This window comes from Rhineura floridana, chromosome 4 (genome assembly GCF_030035675.1).
Source record: "Rhineura floridana isolate rRhiFlo1 chromosome 4, rRhiFlo1.hap2, whole genome shotgun sequence".
Lineage (NCBI taxonomy): Eukaryota > Metazoa > Chordata > Lepidosauria > Squamata > Rhineuridae > Rhineura > Rhineura floridana.
Window position 1 is genome coordinate 77245483 of NC_084483.1, and position 20422 is coordinate 77265904.

The following is a 20422-nucleotide window of genomic DNA, read 5'->3' on the forward strand; positions in this document are numbered from 1 at the left end:
GGGGAACTGCCCACCTTAACCACCCTAAACATCAAAACCTATAGCCCAGTCCCTTCTCTATTCCTTACATTCATATTCAATACAGTACCTTGCATTTAGAGATACTCTGGACTTGTTTCTGTCCATCTTCTGGCCAATCATCTCTGGATACCACAGCCAATCACAATCATTGCTATGGGCCTATTCCTGTCTTCAGGGATAAAATTATAGTAGGAGTGGCTTAAGGAGGGCAGGGATCCCTTCAGCACCTCCAGGACCTCCATTTTGATTTTATTTCTTATAGGATAATTTCTAACCCATCAGGAGAAGTCCCTCAGAAATGCATTGGAAGTTCCATACCATTGGGACAGGTCTATAAAGAGCCTCCCCAATACATTTCAATCTGAACCAATCTGAACCAATCAGATGCATGCATTTGCAATCTGTATTGGCTCCTCTCTGAGTTTGCATTGCTATGCCCTCACTCTTGCAAGTAGGAGACTAAAGCAGCAGGATGCATGATTATTTTCCTGCATCCAGCCTTTGAAAACAGCAGCAAAATTTCTGTATGAGTTCTTTTCAGTATTTGACTATGCAGAGTCGGTGGGTGGGTGTATGTTGCTGTATGGGGAGCAAGGGGGAAAAACCCACAGAGTGGCACAGGAAGGGTTGCTTTGGTCCTGATGGGCCTTTTGCTGACTGTTGAAGGGGGAGAGAGAGGAGGAGGATGGCAGTGGCAAGGGGATAGGCCTTGGCCCTGGCACTGATGGGTCTTTTGCTGACTATTGGACTGTCAATAATTTTATTGTCTTTTTGTCTTGTAAACCAAAGAAAAGCACTTTTTAGTTTCTTTAGGTTCTATTTGTAAATCTGCAGTGTTTAAGCATCTACAGAATCTTTCAATGCAGGAGGATGAGAAGAGAACTAGACCTTGGCCATGTCCCTGTGATCTCTTTGGACACACCCCTGTGACCTCATAGCAACCCCACCAGTTTTAGAGGGCACCAGCCCCCACTGGTGTTCTGGACAATATGTCTCCAGCTGACACCAGAAAATTCAGAGGGAAAGTCTATAAGACATTGAATTTAAAACCAGGATAAGTGGCACAATGTTGAAACATAACTTTTTTTTAAAAATGTCAGTGCTCTCACTTCACATTAATGAGAAATGGGCAGATTTACAGACTCTTGCTATAGCACTCCACACTGAGATTGAGATTGACAAGCTGTATGATGACTAATGTTTTTCACAACAAATCAGGGAAGAGTTGCCTCCAAGGAGCAGAACATAGATCGGTATAGGTTTTCAGACAAATGTCAGAGGGTAGTGGTAGCCAATTGAAGAAACTGGTCTCTCTCTCACTTTCCATTCCTATGTCTAATACCCACTGTGAGACAGTTTTCAGTTTAGTATAACATCTTTGGCCAAGGACAGAAACAGGCTGAGTGATAGCTGTTGTGAAGGCAAAGCTGTGGATAAAACTGACCATTAACATGAGCTGTGCAGAGTTTCTAGACTTCTTAAAAAAGAACCCAGGTCTGCTAAAGACAGCAAGAGGCCAGCTCAAATATAAATTTAAAAAGCAGGAAGCTGAGGACAAGCCAACTCAACTTTAAGGTAAAAACATCACATTACATTTCAAGTATTTGAATATGAAGGTGTCGTGTTATATATACACTCTTTATTTTAAAGGTTTTTCATATTTTTCACACACTGACAACAAAATGATACGCAGAAAGAAAACAATACACCAAGAGAAGAAAACACACAAAAAACCAAAATAATATAAAATAAATAAGCAAAATAAATAAAAGGCCGTGTGCTCTCTGGCCTCTAAAGGTCTGGTTTTCCAACTTCAAGTTTAACAAGTAAAGGCATATTAAAGAGGTGAAATTGGGTCTGTGAATTTCAACAGGTAAAGCAGCATGTAGAAAGTTGATCTCACAGATGGCAACCCTAAGGGAGTACAGTTAGTTCTCTCTCCTTCAGTGGGCAGCTTGGCAAATCACAGGACTCAACTTGGTTGTGTGGACTCCTTTGGAAGGAAGGGTAGGATATTAATTCAATGGCAACAACAACAAAAATCTTTCTCAGGATACTCTCAGGGTTTTATTCCTGTTCGCCAATTTTGTCCTTCATTATCCTGGAGAACTAGTTCTTGAAGAATACTTTTATCATGTGGCTAGCCTTCTGAAGATTTAGTTCAATTCAATCTATTCAGGAGGCAGCATCTGAGAATGGCTCAGCTAGACTGCATAGCTTTACAATGAACTCGGTATGATAAGAGGCATAAGGCCTCTAGAAAAACTGAAATGTAGATATATTGATATTATTCGTTTATGCCCTAAATCTTACTCCAGATGCTGTTGTGGCTAATATATGAGTTGTTTATTAGAGGCAACAGCTATGCAGTTTTTGAGTAGCCATTTTGTGAGCAGCCTCCTTTAGTCTCCATTATACCATAACAATTTACAAGGACAATTACAATTTTGTCAGAAGGTAGTCATATTCACCACAGTTATAAACTGGGAAGGAATATCAGCCCCTCTGTGATGCTTTTGTGGGGGGAGAGAAAGTGTCAGTACCAGCTATAGCTTGGTTATGGAATCTTGTTCCTAAATAACTGGAGGAACACCATAACCTTATTTTCCCATTTCTTTACAAGATACCTTCATCTTTCTTTCTTTCTTTCTTCCTTTCTTTCTCAAACTTCCTGGTTCTTTTTTTCCTTCTTTCTCTGTTATTTTCCCATCCACCCATCCTTCCTTCCTTCCTTCCTTCCTTCTTTCCTTTCTGTCTATAATTTCCTGTTCTCTTTATTTTGGTTTATAAAATGTTTGAGGGCAGGCATGGAGATTGTAAAGTAGGAGAAAGAGAAGAGAATAAAAACTGCATGTCTCCTTTCAGTCTTCTCTTCAACAACCTAAACATACCCAATTTGTTTAACCTTTCCTCACTAAACTTATTTTCCACCGCAATGGCCAGCCAGGCATAGAAAAACAATGTAAACCAATGATGGAGTGCCTGTGGCCCTCCAGATATTACTGGGCTGTAACTCCCACCTCCCTGGCAATTGGCCATGTTGGCTGGAGTTTGATGGGAGTTGAAGTCCAACAACATTGAGCACTGAGCAGGGGGTTGGACTTGATGGCCTTATAGGCTCCTGCCAACTCTATGATTCTGTGAACATCTTGGAGGCTACAGGTTCCTCATCTTTGATATAAATGAAGTGGATAAGATAAGTCAAACCTATTGTATTAACATCCTAAATCTTTGGGTTCAGTGGGGTTACTCTCATATAAGTCTGCATAGGATTGCAGCCACAATCAAGTTTCCTCAATGAATGTCTTCAGAATCAAGAGACACAAGTGCTCTTTAAAAGACTATTTAACTTTCATTATTCATAGCAAGACTCTCTGTGACATGGCTGACAAGATTAGAAAGCAGAAGGCGGCAGCACAGAGATTTAAATTTGGACAAGAAGTAGTCTGTCAGGAACATCAAAGTAAGGACAGGAAGGCTCAGAAAAGGAGGAGAAACAAGTGGGGCAACACTTAGGAAAAATGTTAAGAGGTTTGGAAAGTAACTGGAGGACTACAATTCATGAATAGATACAGAATGACAGGGGAAATGAAGATGGTGTTAATATGTGGTGGTCTTAAAACCTACACTGCCTGCAACAATCTAAGGCTTCAACAATAATGATTATTCTGGAGCTTAACTAATGCATGTTCCCAATCTCATTTTCATATATTTCAAAACTGCTTTTGCATTATGTGAAAGGTCCTTGATATACATACAGTGTATACTTGATTAATATTGATGGTTGGTTGCTCTTCAAAAACATGGATTGTTCAGGGTACTGTGCTCAGGATAGCAGTTTCATGTTATCTGAAAAGCATAGGAAGCATAAAATCAGTTAAGGCAGAGGTCACAACAGATCAAATATGCATTGCATGGAAAAATGCTATATGGGTTTCACTTTTATGTGCATGGTGCAGATGCTGGCTAATTTCACCACTATGCAGTCACTTTTCTCTTTTCTTCTATTTGTTTATACAAAAATTGTTGTACCGAAGCCTTTCCATATCAATGACTTTTTTGGACAGATAATTCTATGTAAAAAGTACTACTGGTTAATTTAACCTCAGCTTATAGTTATCTTAATGTTTTGGGACCAAGAATATTTTGACAGTCTATATTGGACAACTAAGTTCCATTCAGCCAAAGGCTTTTCCAAAATTTATTGAAAGCTTCCTGCTTTCAGGGCCATATTATTTTGCTCAATGCAGCTGAGGCAATGATAATTAGTTGTTCCTTAATTAGTAATCTATTATGGTATTCTGCCTTTTTCCCATTCTCTCTTTTTTAATCCTTTCTGTCCATTATTATGAGAGTCAGTGTGGCATGGTGGTTGGAGTGTTGGACTACGACCTGGGAGACCAGGGTTCAAATCCCCACACAGCCATGAAGCTCACTGGGTGACCTTGGGCCAGTCACTGCCTCTCAGTCTCAGAGGAAGGCAATGGTAAACCCCCTCTGAATACCGCTTACCATGAAAACCCTATTCATAGGGTCGCCATAAGTCAGAATCGACTTGAAGGCAGTCCATTTCCATTTCGTCCATTATTACAAAATAGCACTATATTGCTGTTAATGGAAAGAAAAGAGGAAAGAAATGAAAAGAAACCAATAATCTCATATATGTATAGAACAATAGATGACTAAATAAGGGACAACTAATTATTATTGCCTCAGCTGTGCTGAAAAGGAAAAAAATGGACTGAGCTTACAAACAGTAAGCTTTCAATGTAAAGGGTAAGATGGCACTGCAATTACTTTTTTTAGGGGAGGGGGTATCACAAGTCTAGGCCTGGGGGAAAAACAGGATTTATTTATTTTTAAAAAACACCCTCTGTAATGCAATGGTTTGGCAATGATATTGTGTGGATTCCACATCAACAGTAAGTTAGCAATCCCAGAGCAAAGAACTAGAGTGCAACCAACTCTGATCACAGTAATTGTTACTATAAATCTTATTAGAACCCTATATTATTAGTATTTTCCATATTGCAGATGAGAGGAGTTGAAGAAAGGAGATAAGAGTACTACTGAGATTATGGCTGAAATAAAATCTGAAGCAGGGATTTCCTAGCCTAGAGTTTGTACTTATGGTCATGACAGTACCTGCACTCAGCTATGAACAATAATAGTGGTTGATAGGTTCCTTTTATAAGTACTCTGAGTTTTCTAACAGCATATACAGCTTCTTCCTCTGTTTTTATGCCTGTGCGCACACATGCTTGTGAACACACTTTCATCACCCATCTGCCCAAGAATGGATTGTCTTGAAAGATTAAGTGCACCTATTTTGAAATGGAGACGGCAAGCCATAATTTTTAGCTAACCCGTTTCCTTCTTAGTGAAAACAGAAATAAAAATATATTGTGCACACTTCATTGCTGGAACCTTTGACCTCTGCTGCCTGTCTAGCTGCGGCTGTGATGAATGCTTTGTGTCTCTTCGTTTTTAATTGCTCATAAATTGTTATCCCATGAAATACAAAACTAGCCTTGTCCTCATTTGAGTAAGGGTTGGAGGGCAGCCTAATAGTAATACAATTAAGGAGGGTCTTTGTGTGGGGTGTGGGAGTGAGGAGGGCAGGAAGGTTACAGAAGGTTGTAGTTGTGAATGATGTGGTTTTCCTTCATGTGGAAATACAAAGGCCCTTCCCCACTTACAAAGAAATATTGTTCATGATAGATGATACCTTACTGAACATATTATCTGGAAGACATTTGGAAGGACAATAAATAGATTTCAATATACAGTATTCCTTTAGAAGCTATTGTACATTGGTTCATGCCATATTCATATTAACAGTATTTTTAATATGAATTTTCTGATAAAGCATGATGTAACAGTTATATCCACTTAATGTTCCATCCTCTTACTCAGCTTCTTGTATTATGTGCCATGCACTTATATAATCTATAAATATTTTTGTCATTGCTGGCTTATATTGAAATCACCAAGGAGAATTTAGACATTTTTCCTAACCCAAACTCCATCTGTTCACTGATGCACACATATGAGTTTCAACCTACTTTGAGATGAATGAGATAACTCTCAAACTATGTAGCATAGTTCCCTTCCCACTTCCTCTCCACTTGCTCCATTTTCAAAATGACCACTGCTAGGATGCTGATTTCTCAGCCAAGTCACAGCTGGGAGAAGTGGCATGACTTTAAAAATTTTTAAAGAAAAACAAACTTGAAACTATAAATTACTTAATCCATTCATGTGAACTCTGACCACCCTCAAAGTTTGGGGTGGGGTTGTTTCCTCCCATCCACCCCCAAAACCTCTGAACATTGATGTGGGCCTAACATTCTGCCTAGTCTGATGAAGTAGCCCTTAGGAGACATTCATCTTTCACAGGTCACCTGCATCCCAGCTGATCTTAACCAGCATAACACAGTGACAGAAAGAGAAGTCAGGGGAAAAAACTCACTCCTCTCCCATGTTCCTCTATTGTGACTGCTGTCTAGGGTTGTCAGGTCAAAAGCATCCCAAACCCTGAGATTTCAGGGGTACGCCCTAGTGATGTCATAGGGGATGTGCCCTAGTGATGTCAATAAGCATGATATATTAAGCATCAATCACAGTTGCACAGAGCATACCATGCAAACAAACAAAATTCTCTGATTGAAAATTAAGATAGAAATCTTAGCTAAATGAGGGTGTTTCCAGGTCCAGCTGAAGTGACAGGATCATTCCTTCTCACTAGCTTAGACAGCCTGGGTAACGAACATTTAACCTAGCCTACTTGCTTCTGGCAAGAAGAGTTTCAGTTCCCTCAGTCCAGAGCAGTCACCAGAAGGCAGTTGTAGGAAGAAAGCCTAGTGTTATGGAGATGTTAGAAAGGAGTACTCAGGAGAAAAGATGGATGCCCCTGAAGGCTGCAATTCTAAACACACTTACTAAGGGACTAAGCCCAATAGAACTCATGAAGACTTACTTCTGAGTAGATATTGTTGGGACTGTGCTGTTGGTAAGGCTTGACTAGGGATCCTCTGCAAAGATATCCATATCAAAGTAGGGTTGACAACCCCCTGCCTGGAATGCCCTGCCTGTCTTTTAACATGGCTGCTCCAAACGTCTTAACAGACTTGACCCTTCACTGCAGAGAGAGGCACATGGAACCACTGTTGTTGCTACTATGGCTGTAAGGAAGTAAGGTCAGAGGTAAATGAAATGCAAATAAGAAAAACAAAAGATGGTGATGATTTCCTAAATGCAATACCATAGGGACCACAACATGATTCCCATGAGTAAGACAGAAACCTTAGCATCCCACAACCAATGAGGGTTCCTAACCAAAATTTTAAAAAAATCCTGGCAGCCAGTCTGCCAAGGTCAAAAAATCCCCATGCAGCACAGCCTATCCTGGGGGTTGCAGTTAGTGTAGAATGCTGTGGCATGCTGACATGAATGAGACCATATCAGCACAAAGTCCACTAGATATTCCTGCAGCACCCACAACCATCCCTGGAGCATGATGTTACTGTTCTTCATGGAGTCCAGCCACATCAGCGCACGATGATCGGTGACCACAGTAAATCTTCTTCCCCACACATAGGGACGCAGTTTACTCAGGGCCCACACAACAGCCAAGCATTGCTTTTTGAGTACCAACAGAATGCTAGATGACCATGGACTAATCAATTCATGTATCACACCCGGCTGTAACATTTCCTTCACTTCCTTCCTCATCTCTTCAAGCACTCCTCCATTCACACGATAGGGGACAGACCTTATCGGAGGGTGATTAATTATTATTGTGAATATATTTAATTACCTGTCTTTAACTGTTTTTTCCAATAATGTTATAGTTTTAATTCCTTTATAAACCACTTTGAGGTTTTTTATTATAAAGCAGTATATAAATGTTGTAAATAAAATACATAAATAAATATCAGAGTCGCTGTGGCCCTTGGGTCTCTTTCCTCTTTTATACCAAGTAAGGCCATTAGGTACCATCTAGCTCAGTACTGATGACATGGACTAGCATTGGCTCTTCAGGATTCTAGACAATCGTCTCTTCCAGAGATTGATTTTTGGACCTTTTCATGCAAAGCATGTTCCCTACCATTGAGCTAGAGCCCTGTTTGAAAAAGAATCTTCTAAAATTGTTCTTTTCAATTCACTAATGAATGCACAGCATAGTAGGGCAGATACACACCATGCATTTAAAGTGCATCAACATACATTTGAAGGACATGAATCCCACTACAGAATCATGGGAACTGGATTTTGTTAAGGGTGGCAAGAACTATAACTGTGAGGGGGAAACTACAGTTCCAGGATTCTTTGGGGGAAGTCATGTGCTTTAAATGCAAGTTAGATGTGCTTTAAATGTATTATGTGGATCTGCATTACTTCATAAACTTTGCCTGCATATAAATCATTTTAATTAAATTTTAAAATGGACATTAGTTACAAAGTTTACTGGGTGACCATGCACTACGCATCATCTCTCGACCTAATCTGCCCCTCAGGGTGAAAACAGAGGGGGACCATGACCACCCCAAGGAAGAAGCACACATTTAAAATGTAGAGGAAAAAATAATTGGTAAATAATAATTTACAACCATAGTGTGAAATCTGGTACATATCAAGACATAGTATGAAGAATATTTATACAAGCATGAATGTCAAAGATTATTATTTACACAACCTGTAAAGATATTTATAGCGCAATCTTATGCATGTTTACTCAGAAGCAAGTCCCAGTGTATTCAATGGGGGTTACTCAGACAGGAAAGCACACACAGGACTGCAATTCAATGATAAGGAACTTCACTCACCCAATCCAAAATGCAGAATCATGCCACTTTAAGCTTTTTTGCAACTGTTTTATACTTGTTTTATTGTTATTGGACTTTAAATGGCTTTATTTCTTGTTTTAAGCTGCCTTCGTTTCCAACCCTACCTCACAGGGTTGTTGGAAAGATTGCATATACACACACACTGGAGATGTAAAAATACATATACCCCATATAATAGTTTATTGTCAAAACCAGTTGGCCATTGCAGAACATTTTTTTAAAAAAATAAGTATTCGTTTCTCACCAAATAAAAGCAATGACACCTAAGTAAGCCCTGCCTAACTGCTTAAAAAAAAGGATTGGAGGGGGAGAGAAAGATTTACAACACAATCTTTTTCTATATTCATTCAAAAATCCCACTGATTTTCCGCACAATCCTAACCATGTCTACTCAAAAGTAAGTCCTACTGAATTCCCAGGTATGTGGAATTAGCATTGCAGCTTTACTCCCAGAAAAAGATCATATTGAAAAGGTTTTCAAAATAGGTTATGAATAAGACAAATAAACTGCCCTCTTCAACAGTCCAGTAAAATTTAAACTTGTTTGACTCCTTAATTAGAAAAGTATAACACTGCAGCATGTACACTTTTTGAAACTTTTGTTCAAAAATTATTTGAAAGATAAAATGTATAATATGCCATTTTTGCAAGTAATTAAAAAAAACCCTGCATGTACACTTTTATGCCTACCAAGATCCTGCTGTGATTCTCTGTTGCAGTGTAATCCTATGCATATTTACTCAGAAGCAAGTCCCAATGCTGTACAGAGAAAGTACTCTTTATGCTGCTGAAAGCTATATATTTACTGAATTCCTGATGTGAAACAATCAGGAAAAGGAAACTGTTCTCAGAACTTGAAATGGGGTGTGTCACCAAATCTTGTCAATCACAATCCTGACTCAGAGCTTGGAAGATTACTTTTTAAAAGTAATAAATTACAATTACTGTTACATGGCCTCAAAAAGTAATAAAGTACCATAACAAGTACAATTACTCTGAAAGTAACTGATTACCGTTACTCAAAAGTAATCACTACAATTACACTTCAGTTACTTTTTTGAAAAAATGCCTACAAGGTGCTGGCCTTCGCTACTGCACATCTAAGTAGCCTACCTAAATCAACATTAAAAATAAACACACATACACAGAGTAGTAGGATAATTTTTTTATCCACAAGATTAACAGAATGACAGAACAGAATCTCATATCTCCCCACCCCACCAGCAATGATGATACCCTAACATACATAATTCACTTGAAATCAAATTTTACACTTGAAATGCTGCTTTTAGAATACATTTCTGTTACATCGCAAAAGAACAAGATGCTCAAAGAGCACGTCAGACAAGGAATGTCCTTTTACAGTCATTATGTTGCCACTGGTAGTGAACAAGCGTTCTGCTGCAGCGCTTGAAGGCATGCCTGTGTTGTGCTGCAAAAAACACCACAGCACACGTGGAAAGCCATGTATTGATGACAGTTCCCTGCTGGGAGACCTCAGGTACCTCAACAATTCCTCATCATCAGTGTCCACTGCTGACTTCTTGCCCTGGAGCTGAATGTTAAATAAGTCATTTTCCAAGTCATCTCCTTCCTGGTGTTTGTCTTAAAACTAATCACTGTCCTCATTAAGTGCACCCATCTTTATTTCAGCTTTCAACAGGTTGAGGGTGTGGCTAGCACATCTCTGGTGTGGTGGTAAAACAAAATCTTCTTCTGAGTCTGCCTCAGGTCCTGTGTCTAGGATCTCACAGATGGGCACAAACTCTAGCTCCTCCTCCTCCTCCTGGTTATCACCATCACTGTCATTTGCTTCTGCTGGTTCTTTGGCCATGATAACTTTGAACACTTTCACAAAGTTGGAGCCATTGTCTGCAGTAGTGCACATAACTTTCTTGTGAATCCTATACTGCACATGCACATCATGCAGTGCTTTTGCAAGGACATATGTAGGGCGCCCCTTCAGAAGCTTGCAAGCCAATGCCCCGACCAGAGGCCAGGCAACCGTATATGATGTCATTGCTTTAAAATAACTTAAGGGAAGTGTGTTTCAGGGTATGGAGGTTAGCAGGGAAGGCTGGTGGAAATTGGGAAGGGGGAAGCCAGAAATTCTTGCTCAGCTTTGTTAATAGGTTTTAAAACTCATCTTTAATTTAGTGGATGTTTTTATGAGCCCCAGAAGTTCATACCATAGCTTGGCTCAAGCAAACTTCCCTGGCATCCCTAGTCTAAAAGTTGCAGAACAGATTGCTCTATTTCAAATTGGTCATGAAGGATCACATTTTTCATGGCCCCACGTAAAAGAACAGAAACATCTCTGCAACTAGAACTGAGTATAGTATGGAGCAGGCTGCTTTTCCCCAGAAACTTTGTCCCTAATGTTATAGTGTTTAATTTGCAGGGAGGATTTTTTTTAATGTGGGTAAGCATTCAAGAATGATACACACACTCCTGCATGCTGAAGCACATCTGAAGATTTTACCACCATATTCTGCTTCTATAAGTAGATTGGCCCAAAATCTGGACTCTACAATCTTGTGCTTTATTAAGGGATGAGTAAAGTACCCAATACTATTGCTGTTTTGGTTATATATTAACCAATTAAAATTACTAAGATTTGGCCACAACTAATTTTGTAAACCACAGTTGTTCCTTTTTCATAGTAAACAATTTCAGACCAGTTGTTTGTGAGTCCAAATGAAAGAAGAACCTGGAACTGGGTTGGTTGACTAGTTGGTTGCTGTGGCATGTTTCTTTTATTTTCTTTTGTCCAGGGAATAACCAGGAATCAGGAGGTATAAATCTGCCTACAGTAAAAGCTGAGCTTTCAAAGATTTAAGGACACATTGCATCACAGTAGCAAAAATGTTGCTCGGCTTTTATTCCTCATGTACTGAGAAATAAGTTCCTGTCCATATACTGTTGGCACTTGGTTACAGAAAGTGAGCAGGTCTAACTGGCTCATAAAGTTCCCCATGCACCAAATAGCCAGTCAGTCAATCACTTCAGTCAAAATCTTTATTACCAAGCCATAAGCCAGGGCAAATGTCCTCATGAGTGTGTGTGTGATTACACACACATATATATGAATATTCCTCAATTCCTAAACTCTATCCCCACCAAGATGTGTTTATCATCTTGGTTGTATAGCTTTTACCATATGCTCAAGATGCACCTCTTTACTCTGCCCGTTCACAGAGTAGGGGCAAATAAATCCGCAAGACATCTAGATGTACTGAGGAGGTTTAGAGTAGCATGCCCTTTTCCCCCTGTGCCATATTCTTGTCTCATACCTCTGTTTTTCCTGATTTTTAGGACAGTAAGCTTAATTTGCAGGCTCTCCACTTATGTTGACAAAAGGCTAGCAAAGGCTATTTAATTAGCTAAAACAGACAGGGAATGAGCTCATCACATACACTGACAGGGGCTGAGAAGGAGCTTCACAGCTGTATTCTCAGCCCTGGCTAGCACACATCCAAGGCCACTAAGGGATAAACAAAGGGCAGACACATGAGATTCAAGTAAACTGGCCACTGGGGAAGATAAAAATCTCACAGGTACAGGTGCCACCCGTGCCCCTTCCCAGAGGGTCTTTTCGGTATAAATAAAGGGCCCTAGATCTGGGAATATAAGCTTCAACACTGGCCTGAAGAGAAGTGTGGTTTGGTGTAAATCCAAACACAAGGGGCCATAAAAGGGCTTTCCTGAGGCTTCCCACAGGAAAAAGGAGAACCTAAGATCTGTGCTCATCATCAGCTGCTTTAAGTGTTTTAGTGCCTACCAACCAAAAAAAAGCAACAGCTTTGCTTCAATAAATCAATAAATCTTCCTTCACAAGTGTGTTTCATGGTCTTTTGAGATCCCGAACTTTTTTGCCTCTGACAAAACTACCTTTGGCAAAACAGACAGTTAAGATATTTTCTTTTGTGGAACCCGCCTCTTTTGTTGAATGTATACTCCTCTGTTCTGACTGGAACTGTTTTTATAATGGTATATTATAGTGTTGTAACCTGCCCTGGACCTTATGGTGAAGGGCAAGTAAGAAATCAAATAAATAATATTTATATAAGTGTGTGTGTATAATATCTATCTATATTTGTCTAGTCCACACACCAAAATTGAAACAATGAAAATAATATTTAGCTTTGGTTTATAACTGTTCTCACTTTTTCAGCAGCAGAAGAAAAGTCAATTATACAATTAGCAATATAGGAATCTTTACCCTACCACCAAAGATTTACAAACCTTCCAACACAGAATAACCTCTGCTGCAAGTGGTGGGACTTGATTGAGTAGTACAGCCAGTACCACAGGCTTGCTGCTCACACTGGCAAGGGCAAAAAGGTGGGGTCTGGAAAAAATATCCCTTTGTGGTACCAGCCCCACAAAAAAAAAACCCACAGGTGGAAACAATATCTTGTGCAAAATTGTGCACTTATTCTGAAATTGTGCAAGCTTCATCTCAGAAGGGTGTATTATGCCTGTAAATCGACGTCTACCCCAAAAGAAAAAAAGTTATAGGCAGTTCCCTTTTTTACAAACTCAAAACTTTAAAAGTTACTTTCACAAAAACCCAAACTTCTTTGGAGGGTTCATCCCTTCCAGAACAGGCTAATATCTGGTTTTACAAAAATATGGCACAATATACACTGGATGTAGTCTTCAGTACACATTTGAGTGATACTGATTGTGGGTGCAGGAGCTAGAAATGGCATGGACAGATCATTACCCAGCCAGTTTTAACTTTAGGGCTGCTCAAAGTCTCTGTAAAGTGATGGACTGATTGTTACAGTCCACCCCAGGAAACAGCCTTGGCCTAACTACAGAGCCACTTTTTAGCACCCTGATATACAGAGGAGCTGAAGGCAATGAAGCAGCTAGGTTGACTCCTGGAGTGCGAGTAGTGGAAATATCAGAGCAACTATGACCAAAGAATTCATCTTGGACCTTATTCTGTGACTGTGGTGGTAGTGGCAGGTCTTACTTTTCCACCACCATTGCATCTACAGTGTGTAATCTGGCAGCATTGTGTCAGGTGGTAAAGAGCTTTCTGAGTATAGGCCCAAAGCAGCAACATCTGGAGCCCTTAAGGAACTGTTCTGACAATTTTGCTAAGCATTTTGCAGAGAAAATTATTCATGTCCATGCTGACCTTGATGGTATGGTTATGACAAAGTCAGAGCTTGACAAGACCAGGATTCAATCTAGCATCATAGCTCTCTGCTTGTCTTGCATGAGGATGTGCAGAAGCTGCTTGGAGCAATGAGGCCCACCACCTACTATATATCCTTGATCATCTTGGCTAGTTAAATTAATGAGATCAAGGCTGGGTATCTGAACCTCAGAGGTGGTTAAAGCCTCCTTGAGGTAAGAAGTAGTTTGTGATTGCCTTAAGATTGTGTTAGTGAAGCCACACCTTTAAAAGCCTAATTTAGATCCCGTGGCATTGGACAATTACCTCCAGGTCTTTAATTTAGCATTTTGGGGCAAGGCATTGGAGAGGGCTGTTGTGCCACAACTCCAGACAGTCTTGGATAATGAGGATTATTTAGGTGCATCTCAGTATGGCTTCAGGGACAGAAATGGCATTGGTCACCTGGTTCATGGCTTACTCCAGAGAAGTGTCAGAGGGTTTGTGGTTCCTTGATGGGTGTTCTGAGATGTAGTGCTGGGGGACTCTAGTTCTGCCCTGGGTTCTATATTGTCCCCCATGCTTTTTAACGTCTACATGAAGCTACTGGGAAATTCATCTGAGGGTTTTAGCTGCAATGTCACCAGCATGTTGATGACATGCAGCTCATCTCATTCTGCCACAATTACAGTCATTTGTTGATTTCCCTGCTATAGTCAATGGGAAGACTTCCAAACCTTCAGCAAATGAACCAAAGCAAGGTTTCACTTCTGAAACAAAGCACTATGCCTATCTAAGGCTGTATGCTGAAGTAGCTCCTTATCTGAGGTTCCAAACAAAATCATTTTTGCTGTGCACATTCCTACAAACAACCCATGCTGGTGTTTGGGGATGGGGAAGCAATCTCTTTTGGGCACAAATGAAGCAGTGCACAATCCGAGAGATGACCCAGAATTCCTTGAAAATACTGAGTGCACATTTTGGACCACACACCTCCTCATCTACAATTTAATAGGATCTAGGGGATCACTTCTTAGATTATTCTTAGATTATGTAGTAGAGCTGCTTATGGGGCAGCAAAATGTTTGGGCTGGCTCTGAATGAAACACTTGAAAAATAAATCTAGAATCAGATGTATAGATTTAAAAGCTTTCCCTTTCAAATGGTTAATTGCTGCTGTTGCCTTTAGTTTAGCATAGCATTAAGCATAAATGTCCCTTCTACATTTTGTGTTTGACAGTGTTGCATTGTCTTCAGGGAATTTCGGGAAATTAAATGGTGGGCAGATTCTAAGTCATTGTGCCAGGAAAGCCTGCAGCTGGAGGTCTACTGACTAGAAAGCCACCAACAGGTGAAGCCTACTTCGGGGAGCCAGGCCTGAAGTTGGTTCCAGTGGGATGGAGTGCATGTACAAATGACTGTGGTATAGTGGTGGTCTTCATGGTAACAGGATGACAGTGATAGTGCACTGTGACTTCCTGGAACTTTTGTCACATGAAGAGCTTCATAGAGGCATGCAAGGATCAATGGACAGATAATACACACTAATGCAAATGATCGCAACAACAACAGAATCAATGTGTGTTTTTGTGTTGCTTAAAATCCCCCAACTCTAAAGCAGTGCATACATAGACTCTTACATCTACTTCAATGAAGTGGTGAACTCTGAGCATGCAATTAGATGTGTGTTTGGAGCTGAAGTGAATGGGATGATCCTGACATCCTTTGATGTGCATCAGAGCCCCTAAACCTGCAGCAAAGTGGTAAAGCTGAGAACTTTAGATTATACAGAACTACTTTTCTTGCACAAGCCCAGCTCTAGTTAAATCTACTTTGTAAACAATGTTGATTCATTGTTTTATAAGTAATACTAAAAATTAACTGAAATGAAAGAACATAAATGCAAAAATAAAAATAAGTTCTGAAAATACAAATAAAGCTAGTTTATGGGGTTGGGTTTATGTTTCACTCTTTCACTTGGCTTATTGAAGATAACTTTATATAAACTATCAATATTCTTCATCATCATTTTGATCTAGGAGAAAAGTTTCATCCTTCAGTAGTGCACGTAATAGAACTGGTCAGATTGAGAAGCACATGTTTATCTTGCATCTTTAATATTTCACAGTTCAAGCAACAACATTTAACTAAACTGTGAGGTTTATGACTGGTAACCTCACTCCCCACATATCAGTGTATCCTGTGCTTGGTTCCCTGCTTTGAAATGTGTTGAGATATAAACCACACAAAAATACTCATACATACTTGTCAATTAATACTATTATGACATTTCTTATTCCATCTCTCAGTCTGAATTTCCATAAAAATATTCCTACCTCCAGTTGGCCCCTCCAGTTGCTTATCCCTCTGGCTACCTCAGATATCTCTATGGCCTCCATGCTTAGCTACCTACTAGGTTTCTTGACCATTTTTTCAAATGAGATATCTGTGAAATATATAATAACATTATAGGACTGGATGTGATCAGACACCATTTCATCCAATTTCATGCCCAAAAGCAAAATCTTCTTCACATTAACTAAAAGTTCATACCACACACCAGTCTCTCTATGAATTAACCTTCATCATGTGTAGCATAAGCATAGGGCATGAATGAACATGGCATACCATGGTTGCAATGTCTCCAGGCAAGAACTGTTAAAACATCAGAGTTATTAACTAGTTATATTTGCAGGCAATTTCCTTTTCAGTCCCATATATAGGAATCAATTAGACCAGTACAACCTGTGGTGTGTCAACACAAATACAGCCCTCAACAGTCATGTATGATGACCACAATCAGCACAACGGACCTGCTGTTGATATTGCCAGGACTGGTGTCAAATACCTGGCAGGTCACAATACATACTTGATAGGCTGTGTTCCACTTGAGGTCTGCAAGTGAAGGATGAGTTAGAAAGCAACATTCACCTTAACGTTTCTCTTGCTGTTGAAACAAAGGGCCACAATATCTCACCTCCATTTGTGACAGTGCCTAGTGTTCATACTCCAAGGCTATAATGACCATCTGCAAAGTCTGTTTTGCCAAAGATAACTGAAAAGAAATAAGCAGAAGCAACAGTAATTCTACCATACAACTTTCAGCTTTCTTAAACCTGTTGTCTATCTCCAACCTATGTGACAAGTGATGTTGTGTGTAGGCCACTGAAAACCATGACATGATGACTACACCACTCTATGTCACCATTAGATTGGACGGGCTCACTGAAATAAATTGACTAAAGGTACAGTCCTCTTAGTAGTTACACCAGGCCAAGGGGATTCAGGAAGTGGCATAGTTAAGTAAGAGGAATGAGGGTGTCATCACTGGGGCACAGCTGAGGCTTATTTGGCATAGCTGAGGCCAACACAGCCGAGGCTGGCACAGGGCCTCCAAAAGGGGTGTGTTTCAGGGGGTGTCAGGAGCAGAAACAAGGGGAGGGGGACTTATGCCACATCATGGCCTGGCCAGTCCCCAGTCCCAGCAGACACTGCATCATTTTGTTTCTTTCTGCCAAGCTCTGCCAGCGCAGCCAGCTTGCTTCCCTCCTAGGAGCTCCTGATAGGAGGTGGGATGTGGCAGGACCTTATGCGGCCTCCCTTTTCTATCGGCTCCGCTTCTCCAACCTCCTTCCAGTTACATTGGTCTTCCAATCATTACATTTCACATGATGTATGCATAGAGCAAAAAACCAAGTGATCTTATCCTGAAATATATGTGCAAATTAGTGCTGATTAGACATTAGGGATGGGAACCGTTGGCTGGTGCTGGTTCGAAAGCATTCCATCGACCGAACAGCCCAGTATAGATTTGAGTTTGTTCTTTGTCAGCTAGCAGCTGCTTTTACCAATCTGCTTTTTCACTATATATTGTGAAAGGAAATATCATTAAATGAAAGGAAATATTGATGAAATTATCATTCTCAATTTTGATATTTTAGAGATGGATTTTTTTTTAAAAAAAATCCATTTTCGAAGTTAGCCGTTGAAAATCACGACATAAAATTAAGCAAATTAAGGGAAAATTTGATACATCCCTATTAGTCATGCTAAATTCTACAGAGATTTCTATTTACTTGTGTACCTAGGCCTAGATTTACCTACCGTTAGGCAGAGTGAGGCAGCTGCCTCAGAGGGCCAGATGATGGGCAGCAGGGCATGTTGGCAAGGGCTTGGAGGACACAGCAGTGTTTACCACTCAATCTGCCTTGCCTCCCCTAAACCAATCAATTATTCCAAGGTTGCTATGATGTTCTTTTACCTCACACCCAGGCTAAAACAAAAAGAAGGCACTGAAAGTTCTATAAAGGTGTATCCTGAAAGGCCTCACAGTAACAAATTCCTTCAAAGATATATGAAGATACTTGCATGTTAAGTCTCCCTTTCTGTTTTTCAAAGGTCTTTAATCCTTTGCTTCAACATGAAAATATGAAGCAGCCTTGGCCATTCCCCCACCCTCGTTTTCTCTTCTGAAAACTACTCTTAAAATTTACTGGCTTGTAGCCAATTAAGTCCTACTCAAAGCAGACTCACTGAAAGCAATAGACTTAATTTAGTCATGCCCAACGACTTCAGTGGGTCTATTCTGAGCAGGATCCATTGGGATACAACCTACTATGCTTTGAACTGTGGCTACATTTCAGTAACCACAAATTAAACAGGAGAGATACAAATGACTGGGAAACTAGCAACGCTTTCTGTGAAGTACTTTATTCTGCTAGTTGGATTCCTGTTCATTTCTCTTCTTTTCCCCCACCCCACCCCCAGCCATGACATGGTGCCTTTATGTTGCTCGGCAACTACTGTAGCGCTGCAGCACATGCGTTAGGCCGTAAATTCTTATCAACTTTTCTCCTTCCTCATTTTAAATAACGAACTCCATAACAGGACATTCTCTCTCTCTCCCTCCCTCCCCCTGATGGCTAAATAACATCTATGGGGATTTCAAAAGCTGCTTCGTATGCCTGCAAGAGCTGAGATAATTTATTACAATTCTTGACAGACACACACATACTCACATCCACCTGACATGATTATCAGTAGTCATCTCTCTGTCCACACACACTCTTCCCTCTCTTCCTCTCTCTTTCCTTATCCTGTGTCTTTCAAGCTGAAAGTGAGTGAAACACTATTTTTACAACAGCTCTAACCATTGAGAGGAAATTTCCTGGGCTAATTCTGTCTACTTTTTGTGTAAGAAATCAGACAAAGCCTTTTTCCTGTGCTTCCCCTCCTTGTGGAACCTAGTCTCCTGCTGCTTCCATTTGTTTTTGATCTGCCTCATTAAAAGACTATTGATGGCTTTAACTATAGTCCTTGTTTAGGTACGGATTTACAAGCACTAATATCTGACTGTGCTAAGATTAATGGGAGCCCATGGAGTTTACAATTATCCTTAGGTCCCTTGACCACACATGTAGGGGTTTTAGGAGGGGTCATGCACTTCTATGAAAAACTCTAAAGCAGGCTTAAACTTGGGGACGTTTTAATAGGATTGAATCTGTAATAGGATTTGGGAGCCTGGCCTAAAACATACAGTGCATTTACATATAGTTATTAATGTGGAATCATTGCTACCTTTTCAAATAAAGTTTGCTGGTTTTTTTTAATTAACAGTCATACTAAAAGCAAGTGTCAAGAATGAATAAAGAATATTAAGAGGAATACAGAATCTGAAATTTTTTTATGCATAGCTTTATAATACAAGGTGGATTTTAAAAGCTGTAAACTCAGTGGCATTTCTGATGTGATAATCTGTATATTTTTAGCTAATGTGCTGTAAAAAAATTCAGAAACTCTCTGGCAATATTCTGCCTTTTCTTAAGCAAAATAATTCTCCAGGAAAACATTGCTGGGACTTCACTGAAGCAAGAGTCCTGATGAATAACAAAGCTCTCCCATGCTGGCTCCTCCCTTATTCAAACAACAAGGGCACATTAGGAGACAGTGGCAGTGGAATAAATGAGATTGATTTAAAATAAGACTGCAAGCAAAGAAGGGAAAAAAATAAGTGAAGGCAGGAAAGAACCCCAAAATGGATTTTATCAGTAATTATTTTCCATTGGGATTGTGACAATGGCTCATTTGAGCTTTGTTCACATTATGTATTGATGTTTAGTGTTTTCCCCACCTCTTTTTATTATACGCTATATACTGTTTTGCGAATTTACAGGACCGTATCTTTAAGAGGTGCTCTTTCTACTTTATTTTGTTGTTCAACCATGAAACAAAGTTGGTGTGTGTGTGTGTGTGTGTGTGTGTGTGTGTGTGTGTGTGTGTTATCTTCTCACATGTTCATGGGATCATGCAAACACTTGCTCAGGTGAATTTAGTGATAAATCGCACCAGAGAACTCACTGGTGGCTGGAAGGTGTCATGAAAAAGTAATGGGATGTTAAATTACAGGTCTGCTTTGGTTTGG

General features: G+C 39.9%; 1 long non-coding RNA gene across 2 annotated transcripts; it reads right to left on the minus strand.

Moving 5' to 3' along the window:
* Positions 1–951: 951 nt before the first annotated feature.
* LOC133384362 (uncharacterized) lies at positions 952–19157 on the minus strand. 2 transcript variants are annotated; one of them, XR_009762530.1, is made up of 4 exons: positions 19020–19157; positions 16979–17056; positions 3780–3870; positions 952–2014 (listed from the first exon to the last, which is right to left on the minus strand). It is a non-coding gene; the product is annotated as an uncharacterized LOC133384362 (long non-coding RNA). The 2 variants fall into 2 exon arrangements; XR_009762529.1 differs by lacking the exon at positions 19020–19157 and adding an exon at positions 18106–18494.
* Between the last annotated feature and the right edge of the window lie 1265 nt (positions 19158–20422).